Here is a 25,882-nt window from a genome sequence, read left to right as displayed (position 1 = left end):
AGCACTCAACCAAAGGGTGTGTGCTATGGGTGTATTAGACACATTTGAAAAGTAGGGGAGAAGAGGTCCTCCATATATAAAGCACCACTCCATTTGTTTAAAAATATATTTATTCATTTGTTATCATATTGGAAAGAACACATAGACCATAACAATTAAAAATCAGTTATTGCAGTAGGTTCTCTTCTTGACAAAGCGGGGATACGCCCACTGAACTGGTGGAACAGTCCACCCTGGCATCCTAACTGCCACCTACCCCTCTCCAGCTCCAGCACCTGGTGCCCTCTTGTCCTATTTGGGTGATGTACAGTATATATACAGTATATGTGAGTGTATTTGTAATGGTGCGCCACTCCAGGAGAGAAGTCCTGTGTCACCCCCCCCAAAAAAGAAAAAAAAAAGCACACACTTCGCACTAGAGAATATAAACCATGTGCCATGTAGGGTGATGAGTCCCTGAGACATAAACAACCCACCAGTCCTGTTGCATTTTGTTGCACAACGCCTTCCTGTACTACCCCCAGCTAAGTGTGTAAATGCAGAGTATTGTATAGTGCAGCAGAAGCTGTGCTCTCACCTCTCTGCTGGAGTCCATTGCTGTGCTTCCACCTGTCCACTCACCACTCAGCCTAGTGTCTGGCATTTCTTACTGCACGTATCATGATTACACACTATATGAGGAGCACCAGCACTAAAGGGAGCAGAAAACAAGCAGGATGGTCGCACAGGCACAGCACTGGACTCCAGAGGGGAGGTTAGAGCACAGCTTCTCCTGCGCTATACTTTACACACTGGACTGGGGGACGGGAACAGATAGTATGACAAGGGCAAAGAGGGAGACACAAAGGGGGACAGAAGCAGGCACAGTTGGACAGAGGGAGGCACAGAGGGACGCACACAGAGCCTGATCATCCACTAGGCAATTAGGCAGGTGTCTAGGGCCTGGATAGAATCTAGGGGCCCAGTTTATGCTAGCCCCCAATAAATCTTACCCAAAAAAACTAGGTGACCATCAAGTGTGGGCCCAAAGTCGTTGCTTGCCTAGGGCACCATTTCCTTTTAATCCATCGCTGAATGCACAGGTGGCACAAGGAAACAGAATGAGGCACATAGGGAGGCTCAAAGGGAGGCAGATAGAGGCGCAGGGGACAGAGGGATGCAGAGGGGGGCAGAAATGGCACAAGGAGACAGAAGGAGGCAAAAGGGGACAGAAGGAGGTACAAATACCGGGGGGTGGGGGGGTTTGTTTGGGGGTGGGGCTTAATTCAGGGGCAGGGCTTAATCAGGGACATGGCTTTCCAGGCAGTGGCCTGTACTGTCTATGTCTAAAAACGCCCCTGCAGGTAAATATAATGCTCCCTGCGCTACTCTGTATGCAGATGGGAAATGGAGGGGCCCCAAACCCCCTGGGCCCCCCTGCAGGGGTCGCAGGGGCTATTGTTACGCGGCTTACGCCCATGTTGATTGTATTATTTTGTATTATCCTGAGATTGTAGAGAAATAGTAGCTTCTATTGTATCACTTTATACTCACATCCATCACCATGAAATGTTTTTTGTCTTTAACTCTAGTCACGCATGTAATATGCATACAGATATAGGCAGCCCGGCCCGCAGCCACTGTATGGGAATTTCACACTCAGGGCTCCTGTTAGCAGTCGGCAATAAGCCTGGAGCGTCTTCATACAGATCTCCTGTTGTGCTCAGTGATCTGCTGAGAAGGATGACGAAAACACTATAGAAATTGTCTCCTTAGATCAGCTATTGGCCTGAGGCTCCCCCTGCCCAGTGATGTTCATGGGACTTTCTAATTAATGCATGTCTAGCCGCTCAAGTGTATTAAACTTAAAGTGAACCTACTGTAAAGTTTAAAAAAAATTCTTCCAGCCCTCTGAAGTCCTCCTGCTGCCTTGCCATGACTCCACGCTTAGCCGTTCCTCCGCTGTCTCCCTCCATAAGGTGGCCACGCGTTCTCCATCCTGCTCCCGTTGCCAGGAGCATTCTGCACATACGTAGTAGCAAGTTTAACTTACTGCGCAAGTGCAGAGAGCGCTCCCAGCCATGGGAGCATGTTGGAGGAGGTGCGCGGCACATCAACGCCCATCCAACAATGGAAGGGGACACTGGAGGAATGGCGGAGTGCGGGATGACGGCGAGGGACCAGGAAGACTTTAGGGTGCTGGAAGAAGCCCCAGGTGAGTAAATTGGCATTTTTTTTTTACTTTATGTTTCCTTTAATATAGAGTGACCAGACGTCCCGGATTGCCCGGGACACGTCCCGGATTCGGGGTCCGCTGTCCCAGGCTTAATGAGGTCCCGACCTCGGGACTCTGGCCACTCTCTCCTCAATGAACTGGCAGCGGCGTCTATAGACGCCGTGCCAGTTCATAGTCCGCAGCCCCGCTCCAGCCTCCTCTTCCGGTGTCTGTTTCCGACACCGGCAGGCGAGCAGGGCTACGGCAAGATGGCTGCCGAAGCCCTGTACTGGAGACCTATTTGTGTCTCCAGTACAGGGCTTCAGGCGCCATCTTGCCGTAGCCCTGCTCTGCCAGGCTGTCAGCGCGGGAGACTGCAGGAGAAGTAAGACGGTCCCAGGAGCAGCGCGCCAGAGGCCGGAGACTTCTGCCAGGTGAGTAAATGCTTTCTTTTCCAGGTGAAATGTTTGCCCGCATTGTTTCTTTTCTGGTGAAATGTTTGCCTACATTGTTTCTTTTCTGGTGAAAGGTTTGCCCGCATTGTTTCTTTTCTAGCGAAATGTTTGCCCGCAGTGCGTTTCTTTTCTGGTGAAATGTTTGCCCGCATTGTTTCTTTTCTAGCGAAATGTTTGCCAGCAGTGCGTTTCTTTTCTGGTGAAATGTTTGCCCGCATAGCGTTTATTTTGTACCGACATGTTGTCCGCATTGCGTTTATTTTGTACTGACATGTTTGCCCGCATTGCATTTATTTTATACTGACATGTTGCCTGCATTGCGGTTATTTTGTGCTGACATGTTGCCTATTGCGTTTATTTTCTGGTGTCCGGGGTAACTGTTACTGCATTTATTATTTAATGGTCATAGATGGCTATGTTTGCTGCTTTGTGGTTACGGTATACTATTAGCATCACACAGTTTCTGCACCCCCCCCCCCCCCCCCCAGTCTTCGCCGCTGCGCGCTCCTCAGTCCTCCCCACTTTTCGCCCCCCCCTCCCCGTCCCAGGTTGGATCCACAAAAATCTGGTCACTCTATTTAATAGTTTGTTTTCCTTTCCTTTGGTGCAGTTTTATAAACTCGCTTTAATAAAGGAGTAAGGCCAGAAACCCACTAGGAGCAATTTCTAAGCACTGGTGATTTGAAAAAGCTCTTGCTAATGCAATGCTATGGGGGATTTTTATAAAATCACATCGCTCAAGTGGGATCACTCCCATAGCATTACATTAGCAAGAGCTTTTCAACTCACAAAGCGCTCAGAAAATTGCTCCTAGTGGGTTTCTAGCCTAATGTTTGGTTTAGCAGGTGGACTCATCTTCATCCTCATCATTGGGGATGGTCAATGAGATGCTAATTATTCTGAGCAGATGCAGATTTTATGCTAATTGTATGCAATTTGTTGGTTCCATTCCTGAGGTAGCTGCATAAACGTTTATAAAATATACATCAGTTCAGCCTGATTGTGCTAGTTGGTTGTTTCTGAGTTGCCTGAGCAGGTTGGGTCAGATCACACCTGCCCACCTACCTACAAGACTACTTCTATTCATTAGTCCCAATTTACCAAGCTTCTTGTCATGATTCTGTTGCATTGGTATACAATGCAAGGGAATCGCAAGGAAGATTGCTCTGTCAGTATGCAAGAAACACTGAGACTGGAATTAAAGGAATAAACATAAAGATTTATTGTAATCAGCATAAATGTTGCACATTAAGTTCATGCACAGAGTTATGCAACTAAACAGTTGCACAGCTTACAAACAAACAAACAAACAATCAGCATTAAGATCATGCAGAGAGTCAAACAAACAGGACGCATAAACAAGATTAAGTTTATGCAGAGAATCTGACCATCAGAATGCATACACCATTAGCATTAAGTTTATGCAGAGAATTACTCTATCAGGATGCATAAACAATCAGTATTAAGTTTATGCAGAAAATCATGCAGACATCAGGCAAGTAATATAAGCAATGGAGCAACTGGAAACTAACACATAATCAGAATATATCAGGTATTGCAGATGCTATGGACCCCCTGCATATAGGATAATATGCAAAGGTATCCAAGCATAACAATATAGTGTGCACACTGAACCCCAAACCTGACTAATATATATACATGAGAATCATATACATTATATACAGAGACAAAGCATCAGAATTATAATCGGCAGGCAACGGAACGTCAAACATGCAGGGTCAAACCAGAGATACAAACAAGATACAAATCGCTTAGGCAAAGGGTTAGTCAAAAACAGAAAACAGGTCAAACACGATAATTACAAATACAAAGCTGAGCAAGACAGGAAGGCTAGGACTCAGGATCAGGAACTGACTTTGATGAGCTAGCACAGAGTGGTCTGTAAAGACAGCTTAAATAGTGTCCAAATAAGTCAGATGACAGAGTCCAGGTGATCACAGAGCTGCCCTCATTAAATCTGCAATAACAGTTCTTGCGAGTGAGACCTCTGCTGGTGGCAGAGGATACTTCCAGCAGTTTCAAACTCTGAGGACACAGATGACATCTGCTGGCGAAATGGAGGAAGTTCATCAATCGTTCAGGAAAAGCGCCAGCAGATGCATTTTGTGACATTACCCCCTCCTCAAGGAGCGGTCTCCGAACGCTCCATATGAACTCACGTCCACCAGGATCCCAGGACATACTGGGCAGAGAGGCAAGGCCAAGGAGGGCATGGGCGAAAAAGTGTACAAACATAAACAAGGTAACAGGCAAAATGATGGGCTGAGTAGATTCAGGGTCATCAGGTAACAAATAATGGTGAAGATCAAACTGGAGACCTTTAGGCAATGCAACAGCCCATGATCCATGTGCCAAAGCAATAGGCAAGACATCCATAGGACTCCAGGATGTGCAAACTTCAGGTAGCATAGTAGACTGAACATCGGCAGGAACACCAGACTCGGGAGCAGCAGCAGGAACAACAGGCTTGGGGGCCACAACAGGATCAACAGCAGACTTGGAAGTGGTAGCAGGAACAACAGAGTTGAAGGCCATAACAGGAACAACAGCAGACTTGGAGGCCACCGGAGGAACAGCAGCAGTCTTGGGAACCACTGAAAGGACATCAGCAGACTTGGAAGTCACTGCGGAAACATCAGATTGGGGAGCAGCCACAGGAACCCACGACTTGACAGGAACAGTAGGATCAAACGGCTTGGCAGGATCAGGCTGAGCAGGAGACCTGGCACCATCAGGCGGGATACTATCAGGGGTAGCAAACAGGATGCCCACGGAAGAAGCAGCAGGCAGGATGCCCTCAGGAGCGGCAACAGGCAGGATGCCCTCAGGAGCGGCAACAGGCAGGATGCCCTCAGGAGCGGCAACAGGCAGGATGCCCTCAGGAGCGGCAACAGGCAGGATGCCCTCAGGAGCGGCAACAGGCAGGATGCCCTCAGGAGCGGCAACAGGCAGGATGCCCTCAGGAGAGGCAACAGGCAGAATGCCCTCAGGAGAGGCACCAGACAGGAACTCATCCGGAACAGCAAACTTGGAAACAGCAGCTGGAACAGTGGAGTCGGAGGCAATAGCTGAATCAGCAGTCTTTGAGGCAACAACAGAATCATCGGACTGGAGAGCAGCCATAGGGTTACCGGATTCAGGAGCAGCAACAATATCACCAACCTTGGAAACAGCAGCAGAGTCCCCAGACTTGGAAGCGACAGCACAGTCCCCAGACTTGGAAGCAACAACTGGAACAGCAGACTGGATACCCTCAGAAGCGGCAGCAGACTGGATATCCTCAGAAGCGGCAGCAGACTGGATATCCTCAGAAGCGGCAGCAGACTGGATATCCTCAGAAGCGGCAGCAGACTGGATACCCTCAGAAGCGGCAGCAGACTGGATACCCTCAGAAGCGGCAGCAGACTGGATACCCTCAGAAGCGGCAGCAGACTGGATACCCTCAGAAGCGGCAGCAGACTGGATACCCTCAGAAGCGGCAGCAGACTGGATACCCTCAGAAGCGGCAGCAGACTGGATACCCTCAGAAGCGGCAGCAGACTGGATACCCTCAGAAGCGGCAGCCGGAGCAGACTGGGTACACTCAGAAGCAGCAACAGAGTCACCAGACTTGGAAGCAGCAGCAGAGGTCTGTGACATCTGAGCAGTAAACTGGAAAACTTCAGGTAGTGCTGCAGGCGGATTAGCGACAGACTGAATAGTCTCGGACAGGGTAGCAACAAAAGTCTGTGAAGGCTGGGCAGCAGCTTGCATAACCTCAAGCAAAACAGAAGACAGGATAACTTTAGGCAAGTTAACCGGTTGGGACGCTTCAGACAGGACAGCAGACTCAGTAGTCTCAGACAGGACAGCAGACTGTGTAACCTCATGGATCTGGACCTTTGGATGAGCACTTGGCTGGGCCGTTGGCTGAGCGCTTGGCTGGACCGTTGGCTGAGCGCTTGGCTGGACCGTTGGCTGAGCGCTTGGCTGGACCGTTGGCTGAGATCCCAATACAGTCTGTGCGGACTGGCACTGAAACTGTGTGAACTGAGCCTGTGCGGACTGAGAGCAAAGTTCTGCAGGCAAGGAGCAAAGTTCTGCAGGCAAGGAGCAAAGTTCTGCAGGACTGGATACTGCAGGATGAACATGCTGGGGCTCTTCAGGCCTGCCAGGCTGACCCACTGTCAGCAAATCTAGTCCATGAAAGAGTCCACAGAGAAAGGCGAGGGACTGCTCAGGACTGACTGGAGATTGCTGAGGACACAAATCAACTAGAGTCTGTATGGAGCTGCATGGAGTCTGCACCGACTTGGATGGAGGCTGCACACGACTGGAATCGGCTGGAGGCTGCTCACGACTGGAATCGGCTGGAGGCTGCTCACGACTGGAATCGGAGTTGGTAGGAAATAATTTTTTCTTCTTTTTCTTTTTGGATGATGACTTATTTTCTAATGATCTTTGCCAGGACCAAGGTGTAGTTCTGACTGCAGTTTGCAAGGAAGTAGGTCTCCTTTGACGGTTGGAACCTGACAAGACAGAGTCTTTATAACTGGTTGCTAAGGGCAACGGACACGTTGGGTCTCCCTTAGTAACAGGTGTGACTTTAACTGCTGCAGATTGTGAATTCTGGCCAGAGGTGAGTACAGAGTTAACAGAGGAAGGAGAAACATGAAAATGAGAAGACAGAACCCTTTGCCAAGCGATTATTAAGGCAGAAGCAGCTTCAGGCTTACAAAGTCCATTCGCACACATGGATTTAACACTTAGCAAACACTTGGTTACCAATTCCTCACTTTGTTTGCAATAAAATTCCATAAAACTTGTCCTGTCATCATTTAAATACCAGTAATAAGCATCAATCTCTTCAGCAGTCATATCAAAACAGGCTTGACTTTTGCAGATACCTTGATCAATGGAGTCATTCAAACCACTCAGGTATGCATCAGCATGCGGTTTAACAGGCTTAGAGGAAAAATTAAGAACACAATCCCTGTCACTTTTAACACTAGAAAATTTACTGGATCTGACTGAACTATGATTGATTACTGAGTACGGCATAAACTGACTGCCAGAATCATCAGAAGGAGGGAAATTTTCACGCAATAGATCTTTCCAGATATCAATTAAGGGAGCCACAAAGTGATTCATACAAACCCCCATATCAACTAAAGCGGATGCAGAATCTATGCATTCATTCAAAAAGTTTTCACTGGTATCAAAGTAATAATCAATAAAGTATTCCTCATCACATTCCATCTCAAAAACTAAGGCCTCTATTTCCCATTTTTCAAAAGGAGGATCCCATGAACTCTTGTCATAGGCAGATTCATTATCCAGAGCATACGTTTTAGGGTGAATGGTCTGCATGGAGGTGGCTGGAACATTATTTGGTTTGCTCTGGTTTAATACTGCTGTGGGAATTTTGCAGGGAAGAGGAACTGGCAAGGATTTGTTTACAGAGGCTTGATAAATTTGGTAGGTGGTGGGAGACTTCATAAATTCAAGAGTGTGTAGAATTTTTAACAAAGGCTGAACATCAGATTCAAGGAATTCTCCCTGCTGGACATATGAATTGATCTGCCTAATACTTTGCACCAAATCATCATATGAATATTCATAAAACTTATCAAAACAGAAACTTTCATCATCCTCAGCCAAACAGCAATGATATTCGATATTTGCATAATTCCATTTAATTCCCATGGTGGCAAACCTACTCTCAGTATTTCCTGGTGACAGAAATTTTAGGCTAGCTCATCTGTCATGATTCTGTTGCATTGGTATACAATGCAAGGGAATCGCAAGGAAGATTGCTCTGTCAGTATGCAAGAAACACTGAGACTGGAATTAAAGGAATAAACATAAAGATTTATTGTAATCAGCATAAATGTTGCACATTAAGTTCATGCACAGAGTTATGCAACTAAACAGTTGCACAGCTTACAAACAAACAAACAAACAATCAGCATTAAGATCATGCAGAGAGTCAAACAAACAGGACGCATAAACAAGATTAAGTTTATGCAGAGAATCTGACCATCAGAATGCATACACCATTAGCATTAAGTTTATGCAGAGAATTACTCTATCAGGATGCATAAACAATCAGTATTAAGTTTATGCAGAAAATCATGCAGACATCAGGCAAGTAATATAAGCAATGGAGCAACTGGAAACTAACACATAATCAGAATATATCAGGTATTGCAGATGCTATGGACCCCCTGCATATAGGATAATATGCAAAGGTATCCAAGCATAACAATATAGTGTGCACACTGAACCCCAAACCTGACTAATATATATACATGAGAATCATATACATTATATACAGAGACAAAGCATCAGAATTATAATCGGCAGGCAACGGAACGTCAAACATGCAGGGTCAAACCAGAGATACAAACAAGATACAAATCGCTTAGGCAAAGGGTTAGTCAAAAACAGAAAACAGGTCAAACACGATAATTACAAATACAAAGCTGAGCAAGACAGGAAGGCTAGGACTCAGGATCAGGAACTGACTTTGATGAGCTAGCACAGAGTGGTCTGTAAAGACAGCTTAAATAGTGTCCAAATAAGTCAGATGACAGAGTCCAGGTGATCACAGAGCTGCCCTCATTAAATCTGCAATAACAGTTCTTGCGAGTGAGACCTCTGCTGGTGGCAGAGGATACTTCCAGCAGTTTCAAACTCTGAGGACACAGATGACATCTGCTGGCGAAATGGAGGAAGTTCATCAATCGTTCAGGAAAAGCGCCAGCAGATGCATTTTGTGACACTTCTCCAGAGCAGAGGAACATCATGAACACCTGTGAGCATGATTTTAATGTACACCTGTACCCTGAAAAACAAGAATTAGCCATACCTGGGGCTTCTTTCCGCCTGCCATAATCTAAGTGGCACTTCTGTGTATTTTTTGTCTTCTCTTTAAGTGACTGGGCAAAAGGTGGCAGGCGTGCCGTGAGGAGGACACAAAAAGCCTCTACAGGTTCCAGAGGCTTCCCTCTTCTTAGATAAGTAGAGATGGCTCGAACATCGAACGCGAACTTCCACAAAAGTTTGCATTCGCACGAACCATGCGAACTGCAATAGACTTGAATGGGGAGGCAAACTTTCAAAACTACAAACACTAATTCTGGCCACAAAAGTGATGGAAAAGATGTTTCAAGGGGTCTAACACCTGGTGGGGGGCATGGCGGAGTGGGATACACGCCAAAAGTCCCCTGGAAAATTACGGATTTGACGCACATCAGGGTTTTAAAGGGAACCTGTACTGAGTAAAATTATTTAAAATAAACACATGAGGTAACTTCAAATGAACATGACATGGTTACCTTGCCATTAGTTCCTCTCAGAAGCTCACCATTTTCTTCTGACAATGAGCTGTCCAGTTCTGACAACATTTTGTCAGAACTGAAATATATCAGTTGCTGTCGGTTATATATCAATTGCTGTCAGTTACAGCTGAGAGGAGAACTGATGTGTCTATGTTTCTCTATGGCTCAAGTGGGCAATGTTACAGTTTAACTGTGTGCTGACCAGGAAGCTGTTATGGGGTAATGGCAATTTTCAAAATGGAGGACGGAGAATTCCATTGATCACAGAGGACAAATGGGACGCAGGAGAGGAGAAAGAGATTGAGGAGTAGACTACACAGGAGGCAAGTAGGACTTGTGTATGTTTATTTTGACTTTTAAATTTCAGTTCAGGTTTTCTTTAAGGGCAGAAATAAAATTGCATTGCTAAATTGGAGGCATAAAGTGCTTTAAAACATCTTGCGTGTGTATACATCAATCAGGTAGTGTAATTAGTGTACTGCTTCACACTGATAGACCAAACTCACTGTGTAACGCACCGCAAACAGCTGTTTGTGAAGTGATGGCCGTGATGGACTGGTGTGCACCATAGCGAGAGTGAGGCGATGGCGGTTTTCAAGCCCATATGGTCGGACTGAGGTAGCTCAAAGACAGAACAACAGTGACTGAGTGTCCAGCTGATCGAATTTGGTCTGTCCACAATGAAGCAACGACCTTGTTATCTTGGGTGTGTCCCCAAACACACTCATGTAGCCGGTCATTGCTTCATTGCCCCTTCACCGCGGCAAGGTAACGATCACGAAGGAAAATTGACACATGTACATGCCTTTTTGTTTTGTTGTTGCAGCCGCAGTGCAGCCAGAAAAATTAGGCTGGCATGTACACACACCAGAAAACATTATTATAGCGGCCGCTGATAGCAGGAATCTACCTGGAGTCCTGGACCCTGTTGGTGGTGGCGGAGAAGGCAGTCAAGCAGCCTGCAGGCAGAGATGCTGTGTGGGGACCGACTTAGTCTTGGGGCAGGCAGGCAGAGATGCTGTGTTTGGGAACTAACTTAGTCTTCGGGCAGGCCTGACCGTGCTTTGCAGACCAGGCATCCGTGGTCATATGGACCCTTGACCCAATGCTGTGTGCCAGAGATGACACCACTTGCCTTTCAACATCACGGTACAGTTTGGGTATCGCCTTTTTTGAGAAATAATTGCGGCCTGGTATCTTACACTGCGGTGTGTGGCTTTGCTTTTGTGTCCTGCTTTTCCTCAGGTGGTCATCCCGTTGCAGTTTGTGCTTTTTCATCATGTGCTTTCGTAAGGAAGTTGTCCCTATGCGGGTCTTGGTCTTTTCACGGCTCAATTTTCGGTGGCAGAGAGTACAGATGGCATCACTCTCATCTGAGGGACACACACAAAAAATGTCCAAACCGCTGAGCCCTAGGATGATGGCACTTTGGTGATGGCTGCCGACTGAGTGTTAAGTGGGGTGCCAGAATCAAAGCAGGAGGAGGAAGATATGTCACGCTTCCATGCGGAAGCTGAGGAAGATGAGGTGTTCTGTGTTAAATAGTCAACTACGTCCTGACAATATTGGGGGTTGATGGCACGTGCCTTTTTCTGAACACTGTACTTTGGTCGAGGGCCGCACAAAACCATGACAGCACGACCTCAAACAGACCTGCTGGGTGGCCTGCCTCTGGCTCTGTCTCTGCCTGTTGTTTTGTCCATATCAGGGCCGGATTTACATCTCTGGAGCTTGTAGGCACAGAGGTTCTAGCGCCCTAAACCCCACCACTCACAACAGGCCACACACTTAATTCACACCCATTTTTTTATTTAACATAAAGCACTCACGCCAGGCCTGGAGCACAAAAGTGGGCTTACTTGTACAGTTAGAGCCATATTAGGAGCACATGGTTCTATGTACTACAATGCATTATTGTGTCACAGTAATTAGATAGCAGTGTGCCCTCCAGATAACAGAATTACGCTGCTTGGTTCCCCAGATACAAGAATTCATTAGTCATATCTCCCCAGATAGGAAAAATAATTGGTTATGCTGAATGTCTCCAAATCAGTATTAGATAGCCATAGTTACCCCCCTCCCCCCTTCCACCATATCAGTAATAGCCCTTTTACTCCCTACCACCAAATAGCAGTTTAGTCAATTTTTATTTTTATTTTGTGAATAATAATGTTTTACAAACAGTAAGGGATAACATTTTAAATAATGTTTTAGTTAAATACGATAAATGTTTAGTACTTTTGTAAACGTTATTCGTCACGGGCGCATTTTCTGAACTTAAATCATCACAAGCACAGTTACAAAACATTAAAAATCTCCAGGCGCCGTTTGTAAAACGTTGATAATCTCCAGCGCCCTTTTTTCCTGTTCGGCGCCCATTAAACAATATTTATTATGGGAGTGAATGGCGGCGCCCTTTTTGTCCCTTTTTCCTCTTACCGTGGGAACCAGACCATAGTCAGCGTGCCCTAAATGTCATGATGTAACAATAACGCGTCATCACACTAGCACTGCGTTGTGTATGTGCAAAAGAGCTTCCGATCTCCAAAGCAGTTGATTAATGGCTGCTTTTGGAGACATGCGCAGTTGACTCATAATATTGCGCTGCCCTGCCAGGAACCCATGTCGGATCAACTGTTTAGGAGACTGAAAGCTCTAATGCACGTGAGTAACATTGCGCTAGTGTGATGACGCGTTACTGTTACATCATGACATTTAGGGGATGCTGACTATCTAGGGCATACCAACACCATACCAGGAGTATTAAGCAGTACATGAGTGTGTGTCTATTATGTAGCCTCTAAACCCCCCAAAGTGCAGAATCAGGTGATTGAATTGTCCCTGACTCCCTAATACACACATCTACTTTTGATTGGCCAATCATACCTCTTCCATGTACTAAAATTTGGCCAGTGATTGGCCAATCAAAAGAGAATGTGTGTACCAGGCTTAAATCTACCCCTTACAGGCAGAAAAGATAACTTCTGCAATTCACACTACTCACTCACAACCCCACCCCCTCCTCCTGGGGAATTACATGGTCACTATCCTAAGCAGAGCAGAGTTAGGAGTGCAAGATAGAATGACTCATGTCACTTGCCCTGCATTGCTCTCGCTCCTAACCAAACAGCACCCCGGATCCAGTGTCATCAGTGCCATGTGTGAGCTCCCATAAGGCTCCAGGGTATCATGAGACATGGCTGGGCAGAGTTAAGGAGGTGCCTGCAGGGACACTGAACGAGGATGAGTGAGCATCCAGTACACTCTTCAGAGCTATGGTACTCACTCTGCACTAGTGATACCCCACTTGTAACTGGGGCCGTTCCTAGAGTGTTTACAAGAAAACCTGTGCCCCCCCTTCCCCGGATCACACACATCATAAATTATATAAACCATGCACAATATAATATATGCTGCCACAATGCAAATACCATTAAGGAAAACTGAGATTAATAAAATCTCAGGTTTTATACTTACCTGGGGCTTCCTCCAGCCCCATGGGATTCATCGGATTCCATCCAGTGCCCTCCGCTGTGAGTCCTGCCCTCCAGCTGGGACGTGGGTCACTGCTTTTGCATGCACAGTTTACAAGATACCTTAGTCCGAATAAAAATCTAAAAATGACACCCTGTGGCCCGGGGTCTGCCTCCATTTGCCTGCTATTGCTGCGGTTGTCATGGTCCTGGTCGGAGCGGTTGGCGGCCCTTTGACCCGGATATACTGCGCATGCACCGTATGTACTCTTGAGCGGCTTGTGACCGCGCTTCCCAGAGACCCAGCGTGCTGTGCGCGCACGTGCCCACGCGATGACGTATCTTGTGCGCACAAGCATCCCAAGAGGACATACTGCGCATGCGCAGTGCATTATGTCTGGGTCAAATAGCACCGACCCCTCCAACCAGGACAATGACAACTGCAGGATTAGCAGGCGAACGGAAGCAGACAGCGGGCCACAGGAGGTGCGGTAAACCTATTCGCACCTCCCCACACACTTACAGGGAGTCATTTTTAGATTTCAATTAGGACTAAGTTATTCTTTTAAGTATTAGGACCCAACAGGTATTAACATTCAGAAAAACAGCATGGGTGGGGGCGGGGTTAGGGTACATAACATTGCAATTCATAAATTGACACAATGAAATAAATACGTTTACCACCACATAAGATCATCAGACCCTCTAGTGGTTCATCCGTGCTGCTCCTGCTGCTGGTTATGTATCCCCACAGGTCCTGCAGAGCTGCTGCTCATCTCCCTGCTGCACTGTCCTCAGATCACAGCCCGCTGCTTGCCGTGAGGATGTCTGGCAAAGTGCCTCCGAACTTAGCACTTCATCTCCCCGAGTCCCCCATTCTGTTCTCGGGGGTCCTCCTGGATGTCGCCGGTGGGTATCCGTCAAAGCGGCGCTACTCGTGGCCAGGGACAGAGTTAGAAGTGGCACAACACGGTGAGCGACATGTCAGCGTGCGCTCTCTGCTATGCATAAAGGGGGGGTCAGACATTCAAGGAGGGAACCCGCCTCTGTTAGATAAGGCGCCCTTAGGCACTTGCCTATAGTGCCTTATGGGAAATCTGGCCATGGTCCATATTAGAGGGGGTGAAGTGAAAGGTATGCACTGACTTGACTAATACAATGTGCAGTCACACAGATGCAGTAATAATGAGACAAATACACTTGAAATCCTATAACGAGAATCTGTTATGGAGGGCAAGTCTGCCATCCATTCAAGTGAAAGGTATGCACTGACTGGTATAATGCAATGTGCAGTCACACAGGTGCAGTGAAAGGTATGCAGTGACTGCTGGTAGAACAATGTGCAGTCACACAGGTGCAGTGAAAAGGTTGCAGTGACTGCTGGCATAACAATGTGCAGTCACACAGGTGCAGTGAAAATGGATGCACTACTACTACTACTGGTATATAAAACCGCATGCAGTCACACAGATGCAGTGAAAGGTATGCAGTGACTGGTATATAAAACAGCATGCGGTCACACAGATGCAGTGAAAGGTATGCAGTGACTGGTATACTAATACAATGTGCAGCAGTCACACTAAGCACTGAATGTGCTGGGCCTGGAACAGTATAGCAATTAGCAAGGGCCAGCTGCGGCAGACAGGGCTGTATATGCAGTATCAGTGGGCTACACAAAAAAAAAAAAAAAAACACATCACAAGAACATTAGCTCTCAAAAGAGCTGTTTTGGTGATGCTTTTCAGCAACAAATATCAGCTAGGAGCAAGCTAACAACACCTAACTAAGCTTTCCCTATCTCTGCAGCAACCTCTCTCCCTTCTCTCACTAATAACAGCAGCAGGCAGAGTGAGAAAATGGCTGACGCTGCTGCCTTTTATAAGGGGTGGGGGAGGGGGGGCTCCAGGAGAGAGTGCAGCCTGATTGGCTGCCATGTGTCTGCTGACTGTGATGTAGAGGGTCAAAGTTTAGCCCAATGATGTAGTATAGGGGGCGGGTCGACTTGCATAAACAACTCACCTAGTTCGCGCTATTAAGTTTGCGTTCGAACCGTTCGGGCCATCTCTATAGATAAGTACAGTAGCAAGAAAAAGTATGTGAACCATTTGGAATTCTATGAATTTCTGCATGGATTTGGTCATAACATGTGATCTGATCTTCATATAAGTCACAATAATAGACAATCACCGTCTGCTATCTATAAATTGTCTATAAATGGAGAAAATTCAGCACTGGAGAAAGTTCAGCACTGCTGCTGCTCTCCCTAGGAGTGGCCGTCCTGTAAAGATGACTGCAAGAGCACAGCGCAGAATGCTCAGTGAGGTGAAAAAGAATCCTAGAGTGTCAGCTAAAGGCTTACAAAAGTCTCTGGCACATACTCACATCCATGTTAGTGAATCTACGATACGTATAACACTAAACAAGAATGGAGTTCATGGAAGGATACCACAGAGGAAGCCACTGCTGTCCAAAAAAAACATTGCTCCACGTTTAAAGTTTGCAAAAGAGCACCTGGATCTTCCACAGCAGCCCTGGCAAAATATTCTGTGGACAGATGAGTTGAGTTGTTTGGAAGAAACACACAACACTATGTGTGATGAAAAAGAGGTACAGCACACCAACATCAAAACCACCTCCCAACTATGAAGTATGGTGGTGGGTGCATCATGGTTTGGGGCTGCTTATCTGCATCAGGGCCTGGACAAATTGCTGTCATCGAAGAAAAAAAGAATTCCCAAGTTTATCAAGACATTTTGCAGGAGGACTTAAGGCCATGTGTCCACCAGCTGAAGCTCAGCGGTAGATGGGTGTTGCAACAAGACAATGATCTAAAGCATAGAAGTAAATCAACAACCTAATGGCTTAAACTGAAGAAAGTACACCTTTTGGAGTGGCCCAGTCAGAGTGCTGACCTCAGCCCGATTGAGATGCTGTGGCAAGACCTCAAGAAAGCGATTTATACCAGACATCCCTAGAATATTGTTAAACTGAAACACTTCTGTAAAGAGGAATGGTCAAGAATTACTCCTGACCGTTGTGCACTTCTGATCTGCAACTACAGGAAACTACAGGAAATGTTTGGTTGAAGTTATTGCTGCCAAATGAGGTTCAACCAGTTCTTAAATCCAAGGGTTCACATACCTTTTCCACCTGCACTGTGAATGTTTACATGGTGTGTTCAATAAAAATATGAAAACATTTAATTATTTGTTTGGTATTAGTTTAAGTAGACTGTGATTGTCTGTTGTTGTGACTTATGGTGTGTACACACTTGAAAGATTCATGAAAGATCTTAGACCAATTTTACCCCCTTCCATGTAGTATGAGAGCCATACTCTACACAGTCTATTCTATGGAGCTGAACTCCCCATTAGATAAACATCTTTGCTAGATGCTGCACACACAGATGCTGTACACATTCAACAGATCAGTATCCACAAAAGATCTGTTCCTGCAAAATGCATTCATAGTCTATGATATCTGCAGATCCTCATACACACCTTGTTTAACAGACATTCATCAGCAGATCAGCCAATCATCTGCAGATCTGAAGATCCATCCTGGTGGATCTGATCTGCAGAAGATTGTCTGTTAAACAAGGTGTGTATGAGGATCTGCAGATACCATAGACTATGAATGCATTTTGCAGGGATGGATCTTTTGCAGGAACAGATCTTTTTCAGATACTGATCTGTTGAATGTGTAAAGCATCTTTGTGTGCAGCAGCTTGCAAAGATTTTTATCTGATGGGGAGTTCAGCTCAATAGAATAGACCTTGTGGAGAATGGCCCTCATACTACGTGGAAGGGGGTAAAATTGGTCTGTGATCTTTCATTTATCTTTCAAGTAAGTGTGTATGCAGCGTCAGATGAAGATCAGATCACATTTTTTGACCAATTTGCGCAGAAACCCATATAATTTCAAAGAGCTCACATACTTTTTCTTTCTTGTATGTGTTTTTTGACCCCAGGTTCGCCACATGTTCACTTTAAGGCCACATACACACATCAGACCATAGTCTTTTCAAAATGAAAGATCACAGACCAATTTTACCCCCTTCCATGTAGTATGAGAGCCATACCTACACAGTCTATTCTATGGAGCTGAGCTCCCCATCAGACAGAAATCTTTGCAAGATGCTGCACACAAAGATGCTGTAGACATTCAAAAGATCAGTATCTGCAAAAGATCTGTTCCTGCCAAAGATCCGTTCCTGCAAAATGCATTCATAGTCTATGAGATCTGCAGATCATCATACACACCTTGTTTAACAGACATTCATCTGCAGATAAGATCCACCAGGATGGATTTTCAGATCTGCAGATGAATGTTTGATCTGCAGATGAATGTCAGTTAAACAAGGTGTGTATGAGGATCTGCAGATCTCATAGACTATGAATGCAATTTGCAGGAACGGATCTTTGGCAGGAACAGATCTTTTTCAGATACTGATCTTTTGTGTCTGTACAGCATCTGTGTGTGCAGCATCTTGCAAAGATTTTTTTTTTATGGGGAGTTCAGCTCCATAGAAAAGACTGTGTAGAGTATGGCTCTCATACTACATAAAGGGTGGTAAGATTGGTCTGTGATCTTTCATTTTCAAAAGACTATAGTCTGATGTGTGTATGGGGCCTAAGACTTGCATGTATTTAAAAGAACCTGGGGCATCCACAATGTCGAAAAGTTAATTACCTAAGTACAGAGAAGCCTCTGGATCTTCCAATTAAAGGGAAGGTCCAAGCAAAATAAAAAAATGAGTTTCACTTACCGGGGGCTTCTACCAGCCCCATGCAGCCATCCTGTGCTCTCGTAGTCACTCACTGCTGCTCCAGTCCCCCGCTGGCAGCTTGCCGACCCCGGAGGTCGGCGAGCCGCATTGCGTACATTTTTACGCATTCCCGCTAGTGCAAGAACATTAACACATACAATTTTACGCATTAGTAGTTCAATGCGTAATAATTTACGCATAGAAACAGTAACGCGTAAAAATGTATGTGTTAATGTTCCTGCACTAGCGGGAATGCGTACAAATGTACACAATGCGGCCCGCCGACCTTCGAGGTCGGCAAGCTGCCAGCGGGGGACTGGAACAGCAGTGAGTGACTACGAGAGCACAGGATGGCTGCATGGGGCTGGTAGAAGCCCCAGGTAAGTGAAACTCATTTTTTTTATTTTGCTTGGACCTTCCCTTTAACACACAATTAACAATTAACAATTAAGACACAATTAACTGATGTACATCTTGTTTTTTCCGCCACCAATTAGGCTTTGTTTGGGGGGTACATTTTGCTAAGAGCAACCTTACAGTAAATGCATTTTAACAGTAAGAATAAGAAAAAAACTGAAAAAAATCATTATTTCTCAGTTTTCGGCCATTACAGTTTTAAAATAATACATGCCTCCATAATTAAAACCCACGTATTGTATTTGCCCATTTGTCCCGTTTATTACACCGTTTAAATTATGACCCTATCACAATGTATGGCGACAATATTTTATTTGGAAATAAAAGTGCATTTTTTCCATTTTGCATCCATCACTATTTACAAGCTTATAATAATAAAAGAAAAGAAAAAGAAATATTTCATCTTTACATAGATATTTAAAAAGTTTAGACCCTTAGGTAAATATTTATGTGTTTTTTGTTTTTTTATTGTAATTTTTTATTATTATTAAACATTTTATTTGGGTATTTTTGGGAGGGTGGGATGTAAATAGTAATTTTTTTAATGTAAATATATGTTTATTTTATTTTCATTTTTTTATGTAGATGTAGTTTTACTTTTTGGCCACAGGATGGCAGCCTTAGGTTTGTTTACATGACGCCACTCTAAGCGTAACATGTACGCTTAGAGGGACATAGGGGGGCGTAGGAGGCAGAAAAAGCGAGGCTTCCGAGAGAAGCTGTCGCTTTTTCTGCGGGGGAGAGGAATCAGTGATCGGGCACCATAGCCCGATTCATTGATTCCTGGGCTAACGATCCGTGGCCGGGAGTGCGCGTGATCGGCCAAGGGAGCGCACATGGCCTCCTGGACGTAGCTCTACGTCCAGGAGGAGAAAGTGGTTAAAGTGAACCACAGACGAAGCACCCTCATGTATTTACCATATAGATCAGTGGGAACATTAGAGAAAACACCTACCCTGCTCTCAGTTTCATCCTTCACTGCTCATCCTGCTTGTTATCAGTCCTGATAAAATTCCTGACTGAGCATTCAGTCTGGCTTTGCTCAGGAATCATTATAGCTTAGTCATTATAGCAGAGCCAGAAGGGGGCAGGCTTGGGCTTAAAGAGACATCAGAGAAGACAGACTCAGCTATTATGATTCCTGAGAAAAGCCAGACTGAATGCTCAGTTGGGTATTTTATCAGGGCGGCTAACAAGAAGGCTGAGCAGTGAAGGATGAAACAGAGAGCAGGGTAGGTGTTTTCTCGAATGTTCCCACTGATATATATGGTATAATACATAAGGGTGCTTCGTCTCTGGTTCACTTTAAAGGATCACAATCGCTAAAATCGTTACATTTTAAATACATGTAAACACATACAAATAAGAAGTACTTTTCTTCCAGAGTAAAATAAGACATATATTACTTTTCTCCTATGCTGCTTTCGCTTACAGTAGGCATTAGAAATCTGACAGAACCGACAGGTTTTGAAATAACCCATCTCCTCACGGGGGATTCTTAGGGATTTCTTGATTTTCAAAAGCACTCAGTGAATGGTATGGCAGTTGCTCCGTCCAACTGCCAAAAAAGTGTGCAGCAAGCAGGGAGGCTGGTCAGCATCTTTTTACAAATCATTTTGAGGGAGTGTCTTTATAAAGAATAAAGGCCATGCTGAGAATCCCCCATGAAGAGATGGACTAGTCCAAAACCTGTTGGTTCTGTCAGATTTCTACTACCTACTGTAAGTGACAGCAACATAGGAGAAAAGTAGTTTATGGCTCATTTTACTCTGGAAGAAATGTACTTTTTTTGTATGTGTTTGCATGTATTTTAAATTTTAAGTTTTTCGCAATAGTGGTCCTTTAACTTCAGGTGTGGCCAAGCCTGCACGGTAGCACAGAGCTGCTTGTGCACGAGTGGCTCCAGCTTACTGCGCAGGCGCAGCAATACATGCAGTGCAGTACGGCCCTGCTCGTGCCTGAATAGGAGCACAGAGCCAATGCGACTATCAATAAGCCCTTGTTGGTAATCTTCTGGGGGTCAACGCTCTGTTATGTGGAGCCATGGTTAACAAAGTAATGGAAGTGCCCTTCTCACAGCAGTGCAATGCAATTTTAACTGAATTGCACTCAATCAAGGCTGGATTTACCATAAGGCACTGTAGGCTTGTGCTTACAGGCGCCTGATGATGAAAAGACGGCTTATTCCCCTCTCCGATTGCCTCCCTCTCTGCCTATGCAGAATCCCGTGCACAACGTAAATGAGAGGTTACTCACCCAGCTATGACAGACAAGGGAAGTAAGGGAAAAGTGACAGCCGGGCCAGCCAGCATACTTGCAGTGTAGTTTGGAGGGGTTTGTAGGTTCATGGAGGGTGAAGTCTAAGGTGCCGGGACATCTGTGCCTACAGGCTCCTGTGATGTAAATCCAGGCCTGCACTCGATCGTACTGCCCACAGCATTTTTTTCCCTGAATTTGTAATTGTGTTAAATCAATAAGAATGCAAGAAACTTGCATAGCCTCAGGAGTATTAAACTAATAACTGATTCTGCTGTTAATCTGTATGTGATGCTAAAGAAATAGATGTCACCGACTCACTGTGCAGTGTGTATTATCTCCTGTAATTATCAGACCGCTTGCCCGGAAGTGGCGCTAGAAGCGTATCAGCTGGTTACACAAAGTTCTCATGGATTGAAATGGACATGATGAACTCTGTTGTAATCAAAGAACATCATTAAAGAATTGATTATTTTCTCCAAATGTTCTTATAACTTCTATTGTTTGTTCCATCTTGATGTTTGCTGCCCTCAAAGCCTGTTGTCAGTTACGGCTCAAGTGTATTCTGTTCTGATAAATGCATAAAGTCTTAGGAATATCCATAAAATATCAAAAGGCAGAGGAGCTTATCAGTACGGTTGTCTGTGAATGTGAAAGCTTCGTGCTTATGCATGCTGACAAATGGAAATCCTTATTTTTATAAAACAAGACGGAATTATTCCTAGAAGTCAAATCAATGGCTCCACTCTTCACGGCCTAATCTTTCCTCCTTACACAATATGTCTGTTCTTTACATCCTCACTTCAAACCGGACGCCAATGAATGAAGTTAAACCAATGCTTACATTATTTTTTATGCCTTCAAAGATATAGATTTGTGTCTACTCCCCAAAGGCTAAAGATACCAAAGTCTTCAAAGACAGAGATTCCTGTTCTAATCTCCAAGAAATAGTTTGTTCAAATAATCATCAAACATGATATATACAGTACACACACACACACACACACACACACACACACACACACACACACACACACACACACACACACACACACACACACACACACACACACACACACACACACACACACACACACACACACACACACACACACACACACACACACACACACACACACACACACACACACACACACACACACACACACACACACACACACACACACACACACACACACACACACGTGCAAAAGCTTTAGGCAGGTGTGATAAAGTGCTGTATATTAGGAATGCTTTCAAAAGTGGAAGAGTGACAGTGGACCTGAACTGTTGCACAGGAAACAAAGTAAACATAACAGAAATGCACCCTGTATGTATTTAAAGAGTTTAGCCTGTGTAACCCCCTAATTTGTGTCTAATCACTAGTTGTAATTTGATCCCCCCCCCCCCCCCCCCCCGTGTCACATGACTATGGCAGATAAGCAGATAAACCCATGTGAAGGTATCAGCTGTACAATATGTCTGCTTCTATGAATCAGTAGAAGTAGAAACTGTGCAGATTTACTTTAGGATTTGTACATAAACTGTAACAGGAAGTATAAAAATCAAAAGCTAAGACCTCCTACGAAAAATAAAGGGGAGGGGTGTTACTATATCATATGCCCAACCCGAAGTTCAATAGCGAGATTTCTCAATACCTTGTTACAAGAAGTGAAAAATCAGGACAACTATTTAAAAATAATTAATGTATTATAAATACATGAATATATTGGAACAAATTATTATTATTATTATTTATTGTATTTATAAAGCGTCAACATATTACGCAGCGCTGAACATTAATTTAGGTTACAGACAATATTTAGGGGTGACATACAGCAATATGACAATACAGGAATACAAGAAAACCAGATCACACAGCACAGTATGAGTACCAGGTAATGCTGGACACGGAATCCGCTGCCTTGTTCACTGGGCATGCGGCGGTTTCTCCGCGCTCCGTCAGGCTAGTGGATGCAGGCCCATGCACGCAAGCTGCCATGTTGAACGCGGAATCAGCCGCCTTACTCTGAGTACTCGCGGCGGTTTTTCCGCGTTTTCTCACAGTACCCCCCCCCCCCCCCCGAGGAGTGGACTCCGGACAGCTCCTACCCGGTTTCTCAGGATATAAAGCGTGGAACTCCCTCCTTAATTTATCCACATGCATGCGACACTCAGGTACCCATGTTCTCTCCTCAATACCATACCCTTTCCAGTGAACTAGATACTGCACTGAGTTCTGTACAACACGTGAATCTAAAATCTTTTCTACTTCATACTCAGGTTGGTCATCTACCATCACAGGAGGAGGAGGAGTGGAACCTACATGAACTGCTGGTTTAAGCAGGGACACATAAAAGGATCTTACACCACGCATGCTGGCAGGGAGATCAATGGCATAAGTAACATTGTTGATCTTCCTGGTCACTGGAAAAGGGCCCACAAATCTGGGTCCTAACTTGGGCGAGGGCTGTTTCAGGGTCAAATAACGTGTGGACACCCAGACCAAGTCTCCTGGCCGGAACTTCCACTCTAAGGAGCGTTTCTTGTCAGCTTGACCTTTCTGACCTTGAAAAGCCTTCTCCAAATTATTTTTCAGGATTCCCCAAATGTTCTTAAATGATTTTTGCCAAGCCTCCAAAGCTGGAAACGGAGTGGAAGCTACTGGCAGTGGGGAGAACTTAGGCAACTTTCCAGTTACCACCTGAAATGGAGAAAATCCAGAGGAAGAGCTTTTCAAATTATTGTGCGCAAATTCTGCAAACGGCAAGAACTTGACCCAATCATTTTGCGCATCCGCAACATAACACCTTAGAAACTGTTCCAATGACTGATTAATTCTCTCAGTCTGACCATTGGTCTGTGGGTGGTAGCCCGACGAAAATGACAGTTCCATGCCCATTTGATGACAAAATGCCCTCCAAAATTTAGAAACAAATTGGACTCCCCGATCTGACACAACGTTTTCCGGGAATGCTATGTAGCCGGAAAATGTGGATGATGAAAAGATCGGCCAACTCCTGGGCCGAGGGGAGTCCTTTCAGGGGCACAAAATGGGCCATTTTACTGAAACAGTCGACTACCACCCAAATGACCGACATGCCCTCAGACCTCGGAAGCTCACCCACAAAATCCATGGACAAATGGGTCCATGGTTCACTCGGGGTGGGCAAAGGGTGCAACGTTCCCACAGGTGCCAGACAGGAGGGTTTGCTTTTTGCACATACTGCACACTCTCTAACATACTCCTTGCAGTCAGTTGCCAATGAAGGCCACCAAGCACACCTAGCAACAAGGTCCTGTGTTCTGGTGGCCCCAGGATGTCCAGCATTTTTGTGGGAGTGGAACATCTGCAATATCTGGAGACGAAATGGCAGTGGTACAAACATCACCCCTTCAGGCTTTCCTTCAGGGACATCCTGCTGGAAGGGACTAAAGTCTCCATCCAGTTTTTCCAGGTCTCTGTGGCTGCCAACACTACTCTCTGTGGGATAATAGTCTCTGGGTCTGAGGGCTGTGCTGTCTCTGGCTCAAAGCATCTGGACAAAGCATCCGCTTTAATGTTTTTACTACCCGGAGTGTACGTAATTACAAATCTGAACCTCGAGAAAAACAGTGACCACCGAGCCTGACGGGGGCTCAATCTCTTAGCCCCCTCAATGTATTCCAAATATTTGTGATCAGTGTAAACAGTAATCATATGTTCTGCTCCTTCTAGCCAATGACGCCATTCTTCGAAGGCCAATTTAATGGCTAGGAGCTCCCTGTTGCCTATATCGTAGTTTTTCTCTGCTGGTGAAAACCTACGAGAGAAATAGGCACACGGGTGTAATCTTCCCTGCAACCCAGAACGCTGAGACAGCACAGCCCCTACCCCGACCTCCGAGGCGTCCACCTCCACGATAAAGGGATAGGAGGTGTCGACGTGTCTCAAAATGGGTGCAGAGAAAAACAATTCTTTCAAAGTGGAGAAAGCAGCCAGAGCTTCGGGTGACCAGTGGTTGGTATCTGCCCCTTTCTTTGTAAGACTGGTGAGGGGTGCTATGACTGTGGAGTACCCCTTTATGAACCTTCTATAGTAATTAGCGAATCCTAAAAATCTCTGGAGAGATTTTAGTCCCACTGGCTGAGGCCATTCCAGGACAGCAGAGACTTTGGCAGGATCCATAGAAAGGCCCGAGGTGGAAATTATGTACCCCAGAAAAGTGACAGATGTTACCTCAAAAATGCATTTCTCCAATTTAGCATAAAGCATGTTCTGTCTTAACTTGTGCAGCACAAATTTGACATGAGCCCTGTGCTCAGAGAGGTTATCTAAGAAGATTAGTATATCATCCAGATATACCAGAACAAATTTACCCAACACCTCCCTGAACACTTCATTAATGAGTTCCTGAAAGACGGCCAGGGCGTTACACAACCCGAAGGGCATCACCAGGTACTCGTAATGCCCATCGGGTGTGTTAAAGGCCGTCTTCCACTCATCGCCCTCTCTGATCCGCACCAGGTTGTATGCACCCCTCAAATCCAATTTCGAGAAAATCTTAGCATTGGTGACCTGAGTGAATAAATCGTCTATCAAAGGCAATGGATAGCGATTTTTTTTACTGTGATTTTATTCAGGCCCCGGTAATCAATGCATGGCCGAAGGCCTCCGTCTTTTTTCTTTACAAAAAAGAAACCTGCTCCGGCAGGCGACCGGGAAGGGCGAATGATACCCTTAGCTAAGTTTTCACGGATGTACTCTCGCATGGCCACTTTTTTTGGCCCAGACAAATTGTAGAGATGACCTCTAGGGGGCATACAACCAGATCGGAGATCGATGGGGCAATCGAAAGGGCGATGTGGAGGTAGTTTCTCTGCAGCTTTGGGACAAAATATATCTGAAAATTCAGAATATTGTTCCGGTACTCCCTCCACATGAATCCTGGTCTGACCCAAGGTTACCCTCACTAAACAATGATGAAAGCAATGGG

This window comes from Hyperolius riggenbachi, chromosome 4 (assembly GCF_040937935.1).
Source record: "Hyperolius riggenbachi isolate aHypRig1 chromosome 4, aHypRig1.pri, whole genome shotgun sequence".
NCBI classification, from domain to species: Eukaryota; Metazoa; Chordata; class Amphibia; order Anura; family Hyperoliidae; genus Hyperolius; species Hyperolius riggenbachi.
Note: the sequence above shows the minus strand (reverse complement) of the source record.